Genomic DNA, 21,169 nt, shown 5'->3' with positions numbered 1-21,169 from the left:
AAAATCAATACAAAGTAAGCAGAAATGATTTTTTTATCTAGTTGCTAATATGAATATTAATACATGAGCTTTACAGCATTACTGGGACTTGCAGAGCATTCTTCTATGAGGAAATGGTGCTTCAACAGTGTCTGAAGGGAATGCTTAAGAACTGGTTTTATGTCGGTGCTACTGTTCTTGGAAAGAAAGAAACCACCCTCAATCATAATAAGAAATGAATTAATGCACTGTGTCATTTTATTGTATTTTCAAAATGTATCTGAATTTTAATGTCCCCTCGTATGGCAACAATTAAATCATGTTGATCTTTTCAAAATGAGAACTTCTTTCTTTATAAGCAAAGCGTCTCTTTTATTCATAAATAAATCTCTATCTGTGTCACTTGTCCCTCACAAGGACTTATGAGTGAGGGAAGGAATAAAAGTTAATATATTTTCAACTCTTTCTCTTCTTTGGTATCCATAAAATTATTACAATCAAAATTGGGGTTGAGGTGGAGCTAATACCATGATTTGAACCCTAGATATAACACACATGTTTATCATCCAAACCCAGGCATAAACATTGGAATATTCTTAGTAGAACGGGATCCATTCGAACATCATCATCATCATCATCTTTATTACAGTCAAAGACCAGCATGTTAAAATAGAAACACATAGTAATTTAGGAAATAAAACAGATAAAACGGGTAAAAGGAGTGACTCAAAGAAGGGAGGGGTGCGTCAGGGAGACTTAAAATCAGCTAGAGGGTTAAAAGCAAAAAGTTGCAAAAGTAACTATAGAAGGAAGGGTGCAAGAGAGGGAATGGGTCTTGCGTATAAGCCTTCAGTTTAAGTCTGGTGCGAATGACCATCATAGCAGTGCAAAATCTGGCTGAGTATGTTACGTCTGGGTTTGCATCTTGAAGTAGCAAGGAGGTATAGAGTTGTTCTGTCTGTTCAGGGAATTTGTGTAGTATTGGCAGGATGAACCTGACTCTTATATCTGTATAATATTGCCAGTGGAAGAAGACATGGCCAGTAGTTTCTAGTTGCCCTGAGCCACGGGGACATTTTCTCTCCTTGTACGGTACATTTCTAAAACGGCCTTCCTAGATAGCTGGGAGGAGGTCCTGGCATCGGGCCAAAGTGAAGGCCCTTCACTGTTTTGGTATTTCTAGGTTGGTTATATATGGCATTTGGGAACTAAGGTATCTTTTGGTTTCACAGATGAAAAAAATTGGGGATCTGGTTAGGTTTGCTTGCGTTCTATGTCTTCCATATGCTGTTTGATGGGGTTTTTTTGGGCTTTTTCATATCCCATGTCAAGTAAAATTTGTGAGATAAAACCTAGGGTTGTTATTTTGTTTAACACTTCTCATTTTCAACTTGTTTGGAAGTCGTCCTTTATAGTTAGGAGAACAAGGTCACATGGGAAGAAGGATAGTCTAACCAGTAATTAAGTGTGGCAAGTCACGCTCTAGCCTCAATTCTTACAAGTCCAGTTTTTAGGTGTAGGGTTGCATTGGAAACGTTTTTGGGCACTTGTAGGGCTGATCTTTGAAATTTAGATTGTACCAGTTCCAGTGTTGTACAGTTGGGAGAGGGTACCAGTTGAGCACCATATAGCAGCTGCGCAACTGACTTTGCCTTAAACAATTTGAGGGTTGCAGGTATGAAGTGGCTACTGTACCTTCGGTTCTGAGATATTTAAGTATAGTTTTTGCGCTTCCCTGCAACATAGTCCCCGTGGGCTTTTCTGCTTCCCAAGGAATGAAGGGCTATGCCAAGGTGCAGGTGACCTGCTCAATCTTTTTGCCATCCATGTACCATGACCGAGATTTGGGCCTTTTGGCAAATACCGTGATTTTGGTTTTCTGGTAATTAAATTCTAGTTTGTTCTTCTTGCGGTATGCTGCCAGTGTTTTCATGGCTCATTGGTGTTACCAATGGAACAATTATCTGTGTGTTTTTCCTTTCCTTTCCTATTATTGCACAGTATGGTTGATCCTCAGATCTCTATCTCAGAATTGGTTTGCCTAGATACTACATAGGGATGACATTATTTAAAATGATTGTTGGGATTTCTCATTTTGCATTTTTATGTTGTGAACCACTCTGTGGTCTTCCACTGAAGGGTGGCATACGAATTCATTTTTTTTAAAAAAAAGAGGAATGGCATTGTTGCAGTGTTTACACTTTTCCACTTCTCCCAAACCTAAGAAGATATCTGAGATTTGACTGAAATATAGTTCACAATGGTAACTAAATCTCCAAAGTAATAGCGGGCGTCTCAAAGTACATTGCTAGGCTGACATCCCTAGGCAAGGTATTCAATCTCTCTAAGGAACAGAAATTGATACATTTTATTCATTCTCTCTACAAATAACAGACTCGCAAATATTAATGTTTATTTACATTTTGCAAGCATGCATATATTAACACAACTTTTATTTTTGCTACCTGCCATTACAGAGCCTTGTCTGAATTCAGTGTTGAAATACTGTAATATCCCACAGCAAGTGTGAGTCATTGACATTTAGACTGATAGAGGCTCCTATTAATGAAGCCATTCTTCACTTTACTGGGATGCTTCATACATTATTTCTCAGTAATAAAAAGATTTATTGGCAATTGCTAAAAGTAAATTGCAGCAGGAAAGGTTATGTGGATCAAATATTTGTTCTTGAGCATTCGTTAATTTATTTGTTTATATGTTCATCTGTATACAAAGAACCAAGCCATGGCATAGCACAATTCATTTTACATGAAGGGTTTTATTGCGTAACCAGACCTCAAATGGAAGATTTTATGGAAACTGAAAACAAATCATGCTCAAACTATCTAGCTGAGGATTGGCTGGGTAATGGAATACTTGAATTGAGACAATCTGTTGCTAGAAAAGAAGCATTGAAAAAGGAAGACTCTCCCCTAGGTATTTCCTCTCCCTCTTCCCCACTCACTAAGGATCGTTCCACACTTACCATGTATAGTGGCATAGTTTCTTCCATCCAACCACATCCATTTTATTGGCATGATGCTACACAGTGACATTATTACCTGTTATACCAGAATAATGTACTCAGAAACTTTTTCTTCTTCTGGAAAAAAAAATCTGACATTTAGGAAAGATCCAGAATGGTTCTTTTGTGGGACATGTGTACTATCCAATTTCTGTATGGAGGGGTTGGGAGTTGGTAGGCATGGTTTGGGAGACATGTTTCACACCTCTTTGTCAGTTTGTGAGATTAGAACATAGGGCAGAAATGACAGGTGAAAACTATAATTCTGAGTCAAAGTACTACACATGATACCATTAGCTGCAGACAAAATTTCATCACAATAACCAGGTTTACCATAGCTCAAGCAGACATGTAGTTCCTATTCTAATCTGGCCTCCCACAAGAGTAGAATTATGGAACACTAGGCATTAAAAACAACAACAACCCACAAAGGGGCAATTTTCATGTGCATGCTCATAACTCTGACAGTTATTGACTGGAAGAACATGAGGGTATGTAAAGGTGTGACTACAGCTACAGCAGACCCTCCAAGTTTCCCTATTTTCCAGGGACATTCTCGGATTTACAGAAGCTGTCCTGGGACTCAGCTACACAGTTGCACATATAACCTTTTAAGTGTGTTTTAAGTGAAATACACAATGTGACACTTGATGGCGATGGTGAGCCTTATGGAAAATTCAAGGTATTTTTAAAAACACTTTTTTTTAAAGCATTTTCAAAATGGTTTTTATATGTGTGTAGATTTCACCCTGGTGTCTGATTTGATCCCAGAATGTCTTGCTTTTCTTTAGGACGTCCCTATTTCCTTTGGATGTTGGAGGGTATGGTAGGATATCCCTATTTTCATTGGGGAAATGCTGGAGGGGACATTTCATACCCTCCAAATGTTGGAGGGAATGCTACAGAACTTTTCTCATTTTGGACACAACCCACCATTGGTGCACAAAAGAAAACCCCACACTCACTCACTCGCTACTAACAGTGACACGTGAATGAAAGTGCAGACTATCAACTAGAAATTCACTCTTCAGAATGTTGGATCAAAAAGAAAATTTACTGCTATAAATGGCAAGTCCCTATCTCTTTCAGACCAGCTGAACAGAAACTAGAGAAAAGAGCTTCTTAGCTGCTTATCTCATCTTACCAGTTCTACTGTACAGATCCCAAATGACAGGGTGGACAGATAATTCCTTCACCCTCCCAGGTCTTGAACTGAAAGATGTAGACTGTGATATTTTATCATTCTTACCCCAGTCTCTTCTGAGTTCAACTCAATGTGAATCTGGCCCATTTGGGCTAAGATGAGAATATGTCTCTTAAGTGGTGCTGCAATTGGACTTTTTTTAGTTGTAGAGGTGAGTTATTCACAAAATGTTCTCATTTTGTATTTTTATGTTGTGAACTGCCCTGTGATCTTCAGATGAAGGGTGATATACAAATTTAATTAATTAATTAATTAATAATAAGGCCTCCATGATCACAATCCAAGATAGGTCTGTGCACAATTGTAGCTTATTCTGACCTTGCATTTAAGCACTAGCCTGGTAGCCCTAAGAAGCAAAGAATTCAACGAAGGTCAATATGTGGAACTGCACACAGGCAAGTGGCCAGGGCAACAGTGGAGGGATGGAGTGCAAACTTTTGAAACAAAACAAAAAAGTGGTAGAACCAGGTGATAGAAACAAGTACACAACCTGCTTTGGGCAGGTCTGGGTCAGAACCCAGCAGAAAAACAGTCTATTTGCCTAAGGTATGGAGGTTAAAACGGCTAAGAAGATTTTAAAAAGTAACGCTCCTTCATTCCTTTATCCATTTCATTCATCTACTGCAATTTCCTGCAGTTTCTCAGTTGTTTATAAATAATGTCAAGTTAGATTTACACTTTTCATTAACCAAAAATATATTTTCAGCACAAATCTTCTCAGTGTTCAAAGCAATGACCTTATAACGTGTCTCTCTGTGGCCATACAGCTCTGGTGAGTTAGTCATGACACTGTGCGTTATGAGACTACCATTCGTTAGTGAAAAAAGGCACCAGCCCAGGACCTGGTTCAAGAAAAGATATTGCTGTACCTCATTGGTGTGATTCCAATTCCATTGATGTTGCGGTTCAACTCCCATGAACTTTAATGAAACGGAATCTCATTCTAAAATTCTGAAGCAAAGAAGTGCCATTGCAAACTTACTTCCCACTTACTTCAGTATCCCTGCGAGCTTCAAGTATACAATGAATGCGGTAATTAAACTGTGGGAGCTTCCAGACAGGGGCTTGGTGCTGTAAATGAGATATTGCAAACATGTAAATAGCAACAGGGTTGCCCCCCCCCCTGAAAAAGTAAACCCATATTAAATGAGACAAAATGTGGGTTGGCGTTTTGATAAAGTGATGATGCCATGTAGGTGCTACAGAAAGAAAGAAAAAACTTGCATGCGTGAGGACCACCAATTCCAAAATAAGCATCCATTTGGAATCATCCTTGCTCACTTACTGAAAACAGAGACCAATGTCATCTTCACTACATGCTGAGCTGTGAAACCAAACAGGAAAGCTTCCACTAGGAAAACAATGGTTTCTTCAGTAGTTTCTGAACAACCTTAGCCAATAAGAAGGTTAGCAGAGAAGCAATGATTAGAGAAATATCAATATAAAGGTGAGCATCTTGAACACAGGCCTGACACCCACTCGATTAAACAATGATGACACCTGGCGCAGGCACACTGAGCCACTGAGAATTAATGTTCTCCATTATCAATAAAGCACACTCTCTCCTGTTAGCTTTTCCAGCATTTAAAAGAAAGCAATATAACTTTTAGGTTATAGCATGGCACACACCTTTTCTGTCTTGAAGATGAAGACCTGCACTGTTATAGCAAGGGACAAAAAGACCTGCCATCTCAAATATGTCACAAATTACACTAGGATGATGTCGCTACATGCTTCATTCTCTCAAATGACCGCTGACCCTGTCCATGTTTCCAACCTGTTGCAAATGTGCATATCTTGTAGCTAAGCAACTTTTTACAGATATGCTTTATTTGGACTCCAGAGCAGATTTGATTGCCTAAGGCTGCAATTCTAACCTCACCTGCCTGGGAGTAAGCCCCACTGAGTTCAAGATGACATTCCATCTGATTTCAATCCTAGTATACACAAAGCGTGTTCTCCTTCAGGGAGAGCACGTGTTGCGGTGGGGTCTACTGAGCCACCCCCTTTGTTGCTGGGTAAGTTCTCCAAGATGGCCAGGGGGCATTGATTGGATTGCCGAGTTGCTGGGGGAAAAGTTATGTTGCAATTTTGGTGGGAGGGGTAAAAGGTTTAAATACTCTGCACGCAGCCTTCTACTTTCTCTTTTGCTGCGTGCAACGGATCACCCGCCCACCCGCCCTAGAATAAGGGGTTGTTGCGTTGACCTTGCTATGCCTGTCATGGGGTCGTCTGCCTTTGAGCAGGGGCCTGGTAGGAATTTTTCCACCTGGCAAATTGGCTGGCTGGGTGGTTTTTGCCTACTGCGTAGCAAATCGTCACAACTTGTAAGGTTGTGGTTAGGCATTGGTTATAAATCTGGTGGAGGAGGGGTTAGGATAGGCTGGGCCTGCCCCTCCATGGTTGCTGCGGAAAGGGAATTCCGTTAAAGGAATCCTGGGGCTTGCCATCTTTTCGTCCAATCCCTGGAATGGGACTAGGGCCGGCAAGCCTTCGGGGAGCAGGCGGGTGAGAGTTGAGGGCTGTGTCTCAGCCCCAATTCCTCCCCGACTTGCTTTCCCCCGCACTGTCTTTCGGTGGTGCCCGAAAGTCAGTTCTGTCCCCAGGCGGGGGGACAGATAGTCTTAACCAATGCCTAAACAACCACTCACAGTTTGTATTTTAATAAAGTTGTGGCCAAAATCATGCCAAAAATCTTAAACAAAAAATTACGTGTCCGTTGTGAGTTATTTTGGGGGGTGGATTGGGGACCTCAACACGCAATTAGGATTGCACTGTAAGAATTCTATCACAGAGGGTTAGCGGAAGCCACAGTGTAGTCATAAAGTGTGCATTATTCCAAGGAACCACTAGGAAGTCAGATATGCTTCATCTCTGGGATATGTCAAATTGCTCCTCCATAAATAATAAAAATAGTATCCTTACAGAATATATATATCTGTGCTTTATTGAACTTCTTTTGCTTAACCATGGTTACCTGAAGCATCAACAGCTTTATCTGAAGTGAAAATATAGCCATATATTTAGGCATACATGCACTACAGATCTTTCAAAAACACCTTTGAGTAATGTAAGTTTAGTAGCTCTGGATAGTATCACACACATTGTCTCTATGGAATTCTCACTCTTACTCTACATTCCAATAGAGTTCAGATCATTCCAGACAAGAGTATATTGTGGGATGGATGCACGCAGACCATTTTTTCACAGCACCTACACTCCATTATTGACAGCAAAATACCAGCTTCTCCCCACCCCTACCACCCTTTGTTTAACCCTGATTTATACTTTCTTGGAAAGAATCCAGAAAGTCTCTTTTAAAAACTGCCAGTAGTTCTTTTGTGATATCTGAATGATGCAATCTTAACCCCCATCTAGAAGCATCCTCTGTGCATTGTTTTGGATCTCTGAGAAACACATTCCAGTCTTCTCCTACTCCTCATAGGTTTGGCAAGTATCCTTTGCCTAAGTAAACATGTTTTGGGTGCCCTAGAAATCTTACTGACATCGAAGAGTCTTGTTTCCAGCATATCGGATTGCCTATCCATTTCACACTTGTGGGCCAGCACACTCAACACAGGTCAGTGTTTCTGATCATGGCTCTGCCTTTATAAAGTATTTAAGTATTCCATTAGAGCCATCGGGGAAAGCTCCACTCTGCTTTTTGAAAGTACTATAATTGGGCATGTGGTGGGGGAGGTAAAAACTTGTACAACTAACCACATTAGTTTAACAGATACACACAGAGAGAGAGAGATGAAGTGAATTTGAATGCTGCTTCTAGAGAAAGCCATATACAGAACTTCAAGGGAATTCTTCTATGAAAGGTCTGCATGCACTTTTAATCTGTCTTTTATTCATCACATTTGTATTCCACACTTTACAGGTAGCTGAGGATGGCAAATATGGGGCTATTCTCTTTTATCCTTTGCCAAGATCCATGTGAAGCAGACTTTGCTGAGAAGCCTCCCAAGGTTGCATGCAGTGCAATCTTATGCCTATTTACTCAGAAGTAGGTTCCGCTTACTTCCTAATGCTACCTTGGTATGTCTTCTTGAGATGAAAGGTGGTGTATGCTATTGCTATCATTATTATCATTAAAATTATTAGTAATACATGTGTTTAGGATTCCATCCCTCGTGCTGCACCACTGGTAGCTAAGCATTGGTTGGCTTTAGTGATTTGAACCCAGGCTCAGGGTTTGTTTCCCACAAACAAACACAAGCACTAACTTAAGAACAAACATTACTTAGAGCTCATGATTTATGTGGAGAGAAACAAACCACAAACCCAGGTTCGGATAGAATGCTAAGCAAAACCATGGCTTAGATCCTAGCAGCATGGAAGCAACAGGTGAGCAAAGTGCTCATGATTTTTACATCATGCCTGAGCATGCTGCAGCTTCACCTTCATAGCTTATATCATTTTCACCATGGTTTAAAGTGAAATGCAAATAAGGCTATTGCTTAAGGTGGTTCAGAATAGATCCTGACGTTTGAGAGCTACACCAATGCAGATGTTTCCCCAGTACTGATGATATACTGGAATGGGACCTGTTTCTCTTTCATCTGTTTACCAAATAAACATCTACATAAAGTTATACTAAACTGTGTTTTGTATTAATTGAGGTATGTCAATTAACATAGCCTCATATTGTAAAAATAAATTACCGGTATGTGGTAACAGTTTATTGTAAAGGTTCTTGCGTTTCCAGTACGAAGAGACGTGCTCCATTTATACCAAGTTCAGTTTTTAAAACAGGGAAGTGGTGGTATGGAAATGGTTTTTTTTCTTTTTTAATTCAATATAGGAGTATGCTGTGGGAATTGGAAAGGGGAAAAAATCTTAAGAAACTATAAATTATGCAAATGATGCTAAATAATATAAATACCCAGATATTTCTTCCCCAATAGTGTACCTTTTGAGCAGCACTTCACACGCTAAAAAACAGCCAGAATTAAGGGACTGTATAACTTTCATGAGCGCAGATCCAATGTGGATCCAGACCACACACATCCACAGTTATAACCAGCCCAGTGGTCTAGATGCTGAGCCTGTTCAGATATAGAACACATTAAGGACTAGAAAAAAGCATCATTCTTTATGCTGCTGCAGTCCTGACTCTGCCAGCTGCAGGAAGGAGAGCGTGCAAATATTTGAATTTGCTGACAATTTTGCCCTCTCTGCAAAAACAAAACAGAACAGAACAAACACTACCTTAAAAGTTTATTCAGCAGGTGTGAGGCTCCCAGCACTCAAATGATGCTACAATTGCTGGCATCAAGCTATGATCTGACACCAGTTCCTCTCCAGGCTCAGCAACAGCCACTTTTTGAGCTGCACTGCTGAAACAGGGATGAGGTGGCACCATTTCAGCAAGTAGTGCCAATTTGCCATGTCAGGAGGCACAGCAAGCTAGCCAACCTCTAATGCAGCAATATGTATATTATTGACACTGCAGCCGTTAAACTGGACCCAGCACAAATCGAGCCAGAGCTGAATCCTTGAACAGACGGTCACTGCCAGAATGTTCGAAGTAGCCACACTTAAGAAGAGTTGTTATTTGTTTACAACCCAACTTTATTCCGTTGTGGAACCCAAGCTGGTGTACATGAAGTTCCCAGGCAGTCTGCCATGCTGACACCAGCCAGACCCACACCTGTTTCGCTTCAGCAAGGTTGCTGCATCACATGCCTTCAGACCACACCCTGGAATATCCCTCTGAGCTTGTGGAAAGAGGGTGTCCTTCTTTTCCGATGAGTTATCATCCACCAACCATCCAGTATACAAAACTACAGGAAAGGTTTTGTGCACAGTCAGAGGCTTCATACTGAATTTTAGAAATTCATGAAGAACTGAGTGGATGTGGGTATGAATCTTGAATATATGCATACTTCTGTACTCATACAGCTTGATTAAGTCAAAGTGGTTGCTGTTTACCATTGTGAACTGTTTTTGGAATGACTACTGTTAATTACATAATTAAATCTTTTACACACTGCCATGGTTGCCATATCCCTTGCTTTTCCAAGAGAAGAGCTTAACCAAGCATTCTGCTCTATGTTTAGATGGTCAGTCCAGCCAAGTCATACACCTAGAAAATCCTTCTTTCTTCTCTGGGTATGCCAGAATAATTTATGCAGACAGTAAACAGAATATTTTATGAACATACAAAGTGAAGGGGGAACCAAGACATTGTAGCAAAGGAAAATACACCCGAGGGTTCTCTTCTCCTTGTGCAACATGACAGGGTCCATTGACCTTGGATTAAAGCAGTCATGAGGAACCTCAGCCCCAGGGGCCAGTGGTAATCTCCAGGCACCTTTCTCAGGCCCTCAGGTCTACCTGCAGGCCATGCCTCTTCCTGAACCACATCCCGTCTCTCCAGGGAACAACCCTCTCTAGTCCTGCTCTGCAGCTTCCTCAAGAGATTTCTTCTGGCTGAAATGTGTGCATGAATGAATTGTGATAATGGCTCCTGCTTGCCTGGACAAAGGGAGATGTGTGCATCATCTGAATGTAGTCTACTGTACAGAAATAAGAGTCGCATCCAGTGCTCCACCCATTTTTTGTCTCTGGCCCTGCCCAGCTCTGGTGTGTGGCCCCCCAGAAAGGAATGTGACCCACCAGCTGGGAAGGTTTCCCTCCCCTGACAGTAGGAGCAACTCTGGGCTGGTTTACATGTCTTTTTTTGGTGATTAACTCATACCAGGTTGCCTTCGTTGAACATCAAATCACGTTACTTCCTCAGGTAGTGAGTGAGGGTGCCTAGACTGGCTGTGCCAATTTCTACACACAACTGCTGAAAGTTACCAGATCTGACACATGCAATCTCCACACATGGCAAACATATTTCACATAACCTACCGCAGCCTGCAGATTAAATTTAGACTGAGGGAGATGGAAAGAAGTATTTCAAGGCTTTCTTACTTTCTGTCTGTCATTTCTTTCTTTTGATGGGTGTGATCCAGCCAACATTAAGCACTTTCAAGTCCCATTGATTTCGATGGAAGAGTTAAGTACATGCTTCCTTGTGTAGACTGAATAAGCTGTATAAGCTTGTCCTTGGCAAAAACCATCCAAGCAACTCAGCCAACCAGTAAAACGAAGTAACAGTGCGTCTTTGTCCTCGGTGTTGAAGCAAACGTCCAAAATAACGTACCACTTTCCCCAACATTTTTCTAGGGTGTGTGAGGAAGGTGATTCCCTCTCCCCACCCTTAAACAAAACATTTACACAGAACATTTCTGCAGTTACCTTCAAGAGGAATTTTCTATGACTATTTCAGACCCACTGTGGTAGGAAAAAAGGAGACCAGAAACACTTTCCTTGACATTTTTGGCTGTGATCATCTTGGTTTGGCCAGGCAATTGCAGCTGGTTTTATATGACACACACACACACACGGCCACACAGCAAAGCCAATTAATCAAAATTTTCTGTTCTCACAATGTGCCTCTCTGTTTCTTCTCCGGGATATCTTAGTAAAGTAAGGCAAGGTGTGAAGCCTGGGAGGCTCTTTACTCCTTTCTTGTCTTGAGTATCTAAAAATGGTTGAGAAAGAGAGAGCGAGAGAGAGAGACATAGAGGGAGAAATCCTGTAACTTAAAGGAAAACTGCCTCAAATGAAGGGCAGTATAGAAAAGTACAGTAAGTAAGTAAGTACGGTAGGTAAGTAAGTAAGTAAGTAAGTAAGTAAGTAAGTACAGGAGATGTTGCAGAGGAGTGAACCTTAACATTTACACAGGAAAACACTTCTCTATGTGTCTACAATTCTTTATTTGCTCATGAATTACACTTATGACATATTGGCAGCTTAGTTCTTTCCAGGCCTTTAGCACTTGCACAAGACACTGTTTGTTCTGCAACAGCTAAAGAAGAATCCTGCACCAAGTAAATAGGACAAAGTGCCCTATTTCCGACACATATCTCTTATAATATATTTGCTTGTGCCATTGTCAAATCTTAGAATACCTTTGGAAGATTTTCTTGCTTTCCAACAGTGAAGAAAATCTATTGGGCCATTCCCTCCTTTTTCTAAGGCTTTTAAGATGGTGTCCACCGCAGCTTGATATAGCTGGACAGTGACTCACCATCATTATAAGCTTAATGTGTGTCATGTATTTGCTTCATTGCTGTCTTCCAAACCAGCAAAGTCTAGCACAGGTTATGACAGCTATATTTTCAAAGACTCATTCTGAGGTAATGGTGTGGTGGGTTGGGGGGCAACCATTTCTCCACAACTCCAGAACTGAGGCCTACTAAGAACTGAAGCAATGACTGTGGCAAAAATGAGGCAGGAATGTATATGTAGGTTCACAGCCGAGGCTGCAATCCTGTGCAGACTTTAATGGGAGTAAGCACCACTGAATTCAGTGGCATTTATTCTAAGGAAACATATTGTGTTGTCAGTCATGTTACAGGTGTGTCACCAGGTATTAAAATTATCACTATATTACCACAAGATTTACAGGAAAGTAATGCATTTAGCACTGGGTCTTGATCATGACTGGACATGGAAAAAATAAGGAACTCCTCCCACTCCAAAAATGTATTTCTCCAGCTAAGATGACATCTGAAGCAACATCAGCGATAGAGTAGCCTTCCTCCAAAACACTCTTTGTGTTATTAATCTTTGACTCCGTCTCAGCTCATTGTAACATTATCCACTGGTTGTGAATTATTGATTTGATTAAAAGGCTATTTAATAAGTTTACTTGGCAGAGAAACTGTTTTGCAGTGCCCTCAGGCAAAGGCTATTAATGTCTGACTCTCCTCTCCACAATCAGATAATTTATACATAACCTTTTAATATTCAGACATAAAGGTTACTGCTTCAGTAAAGCAGCCCCATCTTCTTCGTTTCCATATTTGCATCAGAACTGTGTAGATCCATTCAGAATCAAGTTTTATGCATTAACCATTTTACAGTCCTATGCTGGACAATACAAAATTCATCATGTTGGTATGAAACCCCTTGGGTTTTGAACTTCCCATTTTCCTTTGTAGCGGTATAAAATTATGATTCCAGTCACACAATACATTTTGACTTTGCTGTTGTTGTAACACATGTATTTCCACTTTTTGAAAATGATGTGCTTTTGTTCCACATTATCTGTGGGAAAACAGTAGTAGCTGAGGAACAGAAAATATACCCGGGTCTACTTCCATTGGCAGATCTATGTCAATGTCAATGTCAATGTCACAAAAGTAAATTGGAAAGTGGGGGCCCCATGTCCCCTCCTAAATCTGACTGGAGGAGTGCCTCTCCTCAAAATGAAAACAACGTGTCCCTTCCATTATGGCTCCAAACTGCAAGCCGCACCCATTAACAATGTTGTTTTGAAACTTTGGACCCTGGGAGACTCCAGCTGTGGCTGTTCCAAATGCAGTGACTATAGCCCACTTCGCTGGACTCTGTGAGAATAAATTCATTTTCATAATAACCAGTGGAAGGCTTTCCCTGAATTCTAAAAGGGAGATAAATGCCTCTCGGCAAGTAGGTGTTATGAGTAAACAGTTACCCTTCTTCCATTCAGCAGCCAACCCTCGCCCTTTCCAAAACCAATCTTAACAGATCCAAGGCAATAAAGCCTCCTGTGGCTGACATCTAGTGGTTGCATGCTCAAATTACAGTGTGTGGAAGTTAAAAATAATGTGTTCAAAATCACATTTCTTGAAGGAAATTAAAACCTACGTGTGGCAGATCAGCTCACAGAAATAACAGTCTTTCCACTGTACCTCCGTAATAGGCATGGCTTTTCAACAGAACTAGGATTTCTCAGTTCACCGGAACGTGTTCCAGGGCCTTTGCAGCAGCTGAATCCATTACTTCAAGTGTGTACTGTATTATAACGTTGTTTTCCTGAATTTGCCATACATTATCCAAAGTCCCTACTCAGGATTTGTGTAGGGTTTATTCCTTAGCTTTTCTTCTCCCATAGATGTCCCACAAGGCAGCGGGTACAGGTTTTTCCTCAGGATTTACTCTCGAAGCAAGGCAGCAGATGTTTAGGATCAGTGTTTACACCTTCACCTCAGTGGGCTACCTGCCCAGGTTGATAATTGTAGCCAAGGGGTCCCTCCAGATGTCCACTCATTTTATACTTTTTTATTATTACTTTTTATTTTTACTAAATGTGCAAATTATTGGGAATTCATTTGTACTCATGATGCTGTCGGGGCAATCATACACAATCCCACTTTTTACAGCATTTGCGCTTACTAAAATTTCAGAGCACTCTTATGGCTTCATTTCCAATCACTGAATGTCCTGCTGAAATCACATAGCTTTTCAGACCACACATGTTCTGGGTGGTGCTGCCTTGCGTTTACTGTGCTAACCAGAGAGCAATGATACGGTAGCGATTCAAGGATGGGGCAGGGTTGTTGTTGCAGTTTTACTATGGAATGTAATTTGCAGTGCCGGATTTTGGGTGGGTGCAGGCGGTTCCCCTCCACAGGGCTCTGAACCGACGGAGCACAAAATAATAATAATAATAATAATAATAAGAAGAAGAAGAAGAAGAAGAAGAAGAAGAAGAAGAAGAAGAAGAAGGAGAAGAAGAAACCTATTTTTATATGGGTACTTACTGAGAATACCTGTTAATAAGCAACTGTACCAAAAGGAATTATTGTTAAAATAAGAAATATTCGGGGGAGGGGGATTTTGTCTTCGCTCAGGGCGCCATATTGCCAAAGTCTGCCTTTGCTTTTTGGTGTTTTTATATTGTAAACCGCCCAGTGATCTTCGGATGAAGAGTGGTATAGAAATTTAAGAAATAATTAAAGAGGAAAGCAGAATAAATCCATCCGAATGCATTAGTATTATGCCAAGAACATATTGCAGAATCCACCCACAATGCACCAATCTGGGAGGTGGGGAATAGGGACAAGAGTCCTAGTACCAACATCCAGGATAGAAGAAGTAGTTTCATGCTAGGATATGGAAGTGACAGCAACCTTTTTCTGGTGGTCCCTCAATGCCTGTGCCTTCAGCCTACAGAAAGAAAGGCTGTTTCAGGGCCCTGTGACAGGTTGGGGTGGTCCTCCTGGCACTGTTTTCTGATAGCTATTGTTCAGCTGCTGGCGCAAATTTGCTTTGTCTGAGGCATCACTCCTACAACACAAGGATTTAAACCCTAATAACCTCCAGATGGTTCTGCACTGTTTCTTGGCTTTCACTCCTTTTCTTGGACGCAGAGGGACTGCATTTGGAAGAGACTCTGGCGCCGTGAATCAAAAAGCTATCCTGAGCCATCAAGTTATTATTATTATTATTTTTAAAAAGCTTCCTTATTAATTTTGGCTTTTTTCCTTCATTGCAACACAATTAACTTTTTGTAAAATAAAAAATGTGTATTTAGAAATGATCAAGTTTTCCCATGCTTTGTGCTGTTAGTGAAAAGCAATGTCACAGTCTAAGTAAGTTAAACTATATTAGTTTATATTATACAGACTTTGGTGGGATTTGAGCTTAAGGGGCAAAAATATACACACAAATGCCTGTACTAAACCTTGTTTCTTCTCTCTCTCTCTCTCTGTTGTTGTTGTTTTTTAATTAAAAGCAGCCTTGGAAATTAAAAGCTGTGCTTTTGGGTGCAGGAGTGGGGAAGTGATTGCTGAAAGGAGAGGACTCTAGCACAATGGCAGGACACATGCTTTGCATGTAGAAGGTCCCAGATTCCATTCATAGCATCTCCAGGAAGGGGTATGTCTGAAACCCTGGAGACAGTAGGCTACTTTGAGCTAGATTGCTCAATGGTCTTATTCAGTAGAAGGCAGATTCCTATGTTCCTTTCTGTGCTGGTTGTTTTTCAGTTACAATCATGCCTGTCCCAAGCTCCTTTTCTAAATTGCAGCGTGAAAGATGCATTTGATGAGAGTAATCATGCATCTGAAAGTGCACGGGGAGCTGTGGTGGGCAGGCAGTTTTAATTGACAATACGGCTGGTGGGGAAAGGGTTAAGCAGGCTCCCCACACTGCTCTTCCACTGTGCAACATTGCAGCCCCTCAAGACTGCTTTTCAGGAAGGGAAAAAAATACAAAGTTGAAGCTTATGTGCATTTGTATATAATGTGCAGTTGACCTCTACATTTCAGCAGGTATGCTTCAGGCTATTTATTTAATCTTTTCATCCTGAGTAAAAAAAAAACTGTCCGAATTCTAGGACTATTATTTTCACATATGAAGCTATATTTTGCCGAGTCAAACCAGCGCTACTACCTCAACTCCTCTGACTGGAGTTTGAACCTGTGACTTGAAGGATGCTGCAAAACTTTGGGGAGGCTGTATTTTAGTGCTTTGGGTGAGTGGGCACAGCTCAGTGGTACAGCATACAGTGGTACCTCGGGTTACATATGCTTCAGGTTACATACACTTCAGGTTACAGACTCCGCTAACCCAGAAATACTGCTTCAGGTTAAGAACTTTGCTTCAGGATGAGAACAGAAATCGTGCTCCGGCGGTGCGGTGGCAATGGGAGGCCCCATTAGCTAAAGTGGTGCTTCAGGTTAAGAACAGTTTCAGGTTAAGAACGGACCTCCGGAACGAATTAAGTACTTAACCCAAGGTACCACTGTATACAACTTTACATGCAGACGGTTCCAAGTCAGGGGCGTAGGAAGGAGTGGGGGGGGCAAACCACCCCGGGTGCCCTCACTGAGGGGGGTGACATTTGGCGTGCCGCCCACCTGCGACTCCCAAGCCTACCCTGAGCCTACCCTGAGCCGCAACCAGCGGTATTCCCCCCTCCCCCTTCATTTTGACAGCTTGGGGGAGGCTTGGGAGTCACTGGCGGGTGTGCGCCGAATGTCTGCCATGGGCGGCTCACTCCGCCCCTGGCTTCAGTGTGAGTGCGCCGCTCCGGGCACCCAAGCAGCTATCCCACGGCTGGGAGGCATAGCTGTCAACTTACAGATTTGAAAATAAGGGACCAGCAGCCTCGAAAATAAGGGATCAGCAGCCAAAATAAAGGATTTTCCAAGCACAGGTATGTTCAAGTTCTGAGCCCCTCTGAGCCAAAGGCAGAAAGCCCAGCCAACAGCCAAATGAAGCCTCAAGCCTCAAGGAAAACCACCGTCACCTCTCCGCTGGGAAACGCTGAGCAAAGGCGAGTCCCCAGGCAACGCAGCTGATTTGATCAACACAAGGCATGCAAGCTCCACCCCCCCAGTCATTCTTAGACTTCTTATTGGGTGAGCAACGCAGCCAAGCAACACAGTTGGAGCCTCCCTCCTCCCTGGTCGGCAAGGAGGGAGGGAGAGGAGCTGCTTCCTTTGAAACCCGGGAAATTTAAGGGACATCATCAATAAGGGACAGCAGCGGGACATTGTGCTGGGATAAGGGACTGTCCCACCAAATAAGGGACGCTTGACAGCTATGCTGGGAGGGCGCCCACCCTGGGCAGCGCTGGCATATGCTCCGCCACTGTCCCAGGTTTATTTATTTATTAAATTTATATGCTGCCCTTCATCTGAGGATCACAAGGTGGTTTACCGTTTATAGGTTCTAATCCCTGACATCTCCAGGTTGGGCTGGAACAGACTCCCTGCAGAAAAACCTGGAAAGCCTCTGCCACTAAGTGTGCACAAAACTGAGCAAAATGGACCAGCGACTGACTCCCTATGGTCCTGTGAGCTGTTACCTTTCTGTTTCTCTGCAAAGAGATGTGCATGCTTTGTGGGTGGGTGTATGGAAGAGAGAAGGAAAGCGAGAAGCAAGGTAGCGTCGGAAGGAGAGGTGTTCAGTATATGCTGCAGGAAAACAGCAGTTTCCTAAGTCTTTCAGACATCTCACGCTTACGTTTTTGAAATCGAAGGAATGTTCTTCTTGCATATATACAAACATAGCACAGGAAGGGCTTATGCATTTGTCCACTTCCTTTTAAAGCTAAGGCATGCTGAGAACCCAGGTGCTATTCAGCAAATCCTGGTGTTCTTGGCATTTATTCATTTCAAGTTCTGTATTTATGTGTATAAAACCTTTCCTATAAACAAAGAGGTGGTGTTGGATTGCGCCCATAACTTAAAACATAATGTAGGAAAGCAAATGTAGGTGTCCATTAACAGAGAGAGTTTGGACCACTCAGCTCTGTAAATGTGTGTGGTGGGAAGCTGAGAGCATGCTGCAGATATCAACACAGGTTCTCACAAGTCAGCTTTTATTTCCAATACACTGCCACAGCATGAAGACACTGATCTTGCCAGGTTTGTTCTAATCATTTCTGAGTTGGGTTGCATCTTCTGCCTAAAGCAGACCCATGCAATTTCGTACCCTGCAGCTGCTGAAGTATATTTTGAAAGCATATTGTAGGACAACTATAGCCCTGTTCAGATGTTCTCTGGGTTTGTGTTGCGTGTTGCCTACTCACAATCTTCTTCCTGCCTTGTATACGTGTTTGGCATGTCTGACAGATCCAGTGTGTATATGAACTGCACACCCAAACATACCTGTTCATTTGATTGTGGGCCCTGCCCATTCAAAGGTCCTCAATCACATTAACAGAGCCTATCGCTCATACAGTTTGAATGGCTTTAGGCTCTTGTAGACATGGCACCAAGCACTCATAGGTCCAGGAGGTACACAAGCTGGTTCAATCCCATTCTGCCCTGTACAAGCATTCAGGGAACATGTGAGCAGTGCTTATATTTTTCAAGGTTATCTTTAAATTAAATGAACAAAAGACCCAGTAGAGTGTTAAATCAGTGGGCAATGAACTATTGCAGGGTAAACGAACAGAAAAAAACAGAAGATGGAATGGAGCCTTTGGCAATGTGTTGCAATGTTAATGGAACTAAGTAAAAGAGTTAGTAAAGCAGACAGGAGAAGTCAGTGGAACAAGAGGGAAATGCAGATTAAGGGAAGAACAACCCAAAAGTGACAGCATAGAAACAAAGAAAAAGAGAGAGAAGTGACATAGAGCAGTAGTTCCCATCTGTTTTGGTGTGGCAACCCACAAGTCCAATTTTACTTGGTAGGTTGACCCTTCGTTTTATTGTCACATGAATTTTGGACCTTTGGTCTTTGGCAGCCATTGGCTGTGTGCATTTTAACTGCACGTTTGCCTAATTTATAACCACCTCAACAAAAATTTACTTAATGCTTCTATTAATGTGGAATTTGTTGAAATATTTATAGTACTTACAAAGTTATTCAGTTTTGTTCATGGGAACGTAAAAACACCAACCATCTAATTGCAGGATATTGCTCCGTAAGCTGTACAATTTTTATTCTAAAACGTTACTCAAGCAGCGTTAGATATAATGAACTAGTAAGCTTTTTAATCCTATTTACAATAGAGTCCATTTTGGCAAGCATCAGTGGGATGGCTGAGCTTGCATTTTGCCGATGAGTTGGTCAGTGATGGTTGTCAGACATACTCTCAAATCATTATTGTTACATCGGCTAATGCTTTTAATTATTATTTCACCTAAGCAAACTTCAGATCACCCTTGGCTCAATTACAAGCTGTTCCCTGCAGCAGATCTGGTGACAAGCACCTGCACATCACAGGCACCTATGCACACCCTGCATGAGCAGCCTGTGGCAAACTGTCAACAGCTCTGCCACCAGCAAGCAGCTCCCATGTGTTAAAATGTAAGCCTTGGGCTTCGCTGATGTTCAGTTACAAGTGTCAACACATCATTATAATAGGCCAGCCAAACAAAAAGCTGTAAGGGATATTCATCCTATGAGTTAGGGATTACCGGTAAATGCAATAATTATTTGGGGTTTACTTACCAAGTCCACGACCCACTTGCCCAGTGGGCTGCAATCCACAGGCTGGGCATGGCTGGCTTAGAGGAGGTTTAGCCAGACTTTAGGGATAAGGAGCACACAGGGCGTCAGATATCTGACAGGGATGCTGAAACTTAATATTGTGAACCCTCTTGGTGGTAAAATAGCCTGATAAGGAGCTGGCATGCCTGCCACCACATTTGAAGCATGCTCCCAGTGGCGGAGGAGAGTGCGGAGGGAGTGCACAGCCCCTGGCAGTGCAATCCCGGTGGGGTACCATCGCGGCTGCACACACACCCCGCCCGCTCTGGGCACCACGCCCCTGCAGGTGGCGTGCCACGCCCCCAGGGTGCACACCAGCCCTGCCCCCACCTGCTCTCCACCCCCCCCCCCAGGGCCGGAGCATGAAGCTCCGCCACTGTACCCTCCTTCTCCAAACCCAGGTAAATAGGCCACTGAATGGAAACAGGATCAGGCAATGGTGAAGGCGAGCCCTTTGAGGGCTGGTGGGTGTCTGGTGCACAATCCCTTGGAGAACGCAGAAACCACTGGTCTTTTGGATGTGGTTGCTTGGATTGTGCACAAAGAATTTAGCACGAAAATGTTCATGCATTCCTAGTACCTTCTTTGAAATGAGATGTAAAAGAGACAAGAGGAGGGACAAGCAAGAGTGCAAGGACTTAAAAGGTTGCTCTTGATCCAGCAAACCTTGATTCAGTGAACTGAGATCATTACCCAGAGCCAGGGGTCAGCAAACTTTTTCAGCAGGGGGCCGGTCCACAGTCCCTCAGACCTTGTGAGGGGCCAGACTATATTTTGAACGGGGGGAAATGAACGAATTCCAATGCTCCACAAATAACCCAGAGATGCAATTTAAATAAAAGGGCACATTCTACTCATGTAAAAACACGCTGATTCCCGGACCGTCCGCGGGCCGGATTTAGAAGACGATTGGGCCAGATCCAGCCCCTGGGCCTTAGTTTTCCTACCCATGCCCCAGACCACTGACTTTGAGAATGGGAACATGGGCTTATTGTGTAAAGCAGGTTAACCTGTGGCCCTCTAGATTCCATTGTATCCCAACACCCATCAGCACCAGCCAGCATGGCCAATAGTCAGGGAAGATTGGAGTTGTAGTCTAGCTCCAATCTGGGGGGCCAAAGGTTAGCAACCATGGTGGTGTAAGGACCAGACAGTGCACATGTTCACTAAGACTGGCAAAC

This window comes from Podarcis raffonei, chromosome 11 (genome assembly GCF_027172205.1).
Source record: "Podarcis raffonei isolate rPodRaf1 chromosome 11, rPodRaf1.pri, whole genome shotgun sequence".
Lineage (NCBI taxonomy): Eukaryota > Metazoa > Chordata > Lepidosauria > Squamata > Lacertidae > Podarcis > Podarcis raffonei.
Note: the sequence above shows the minus strand (reverse complement) of the source record.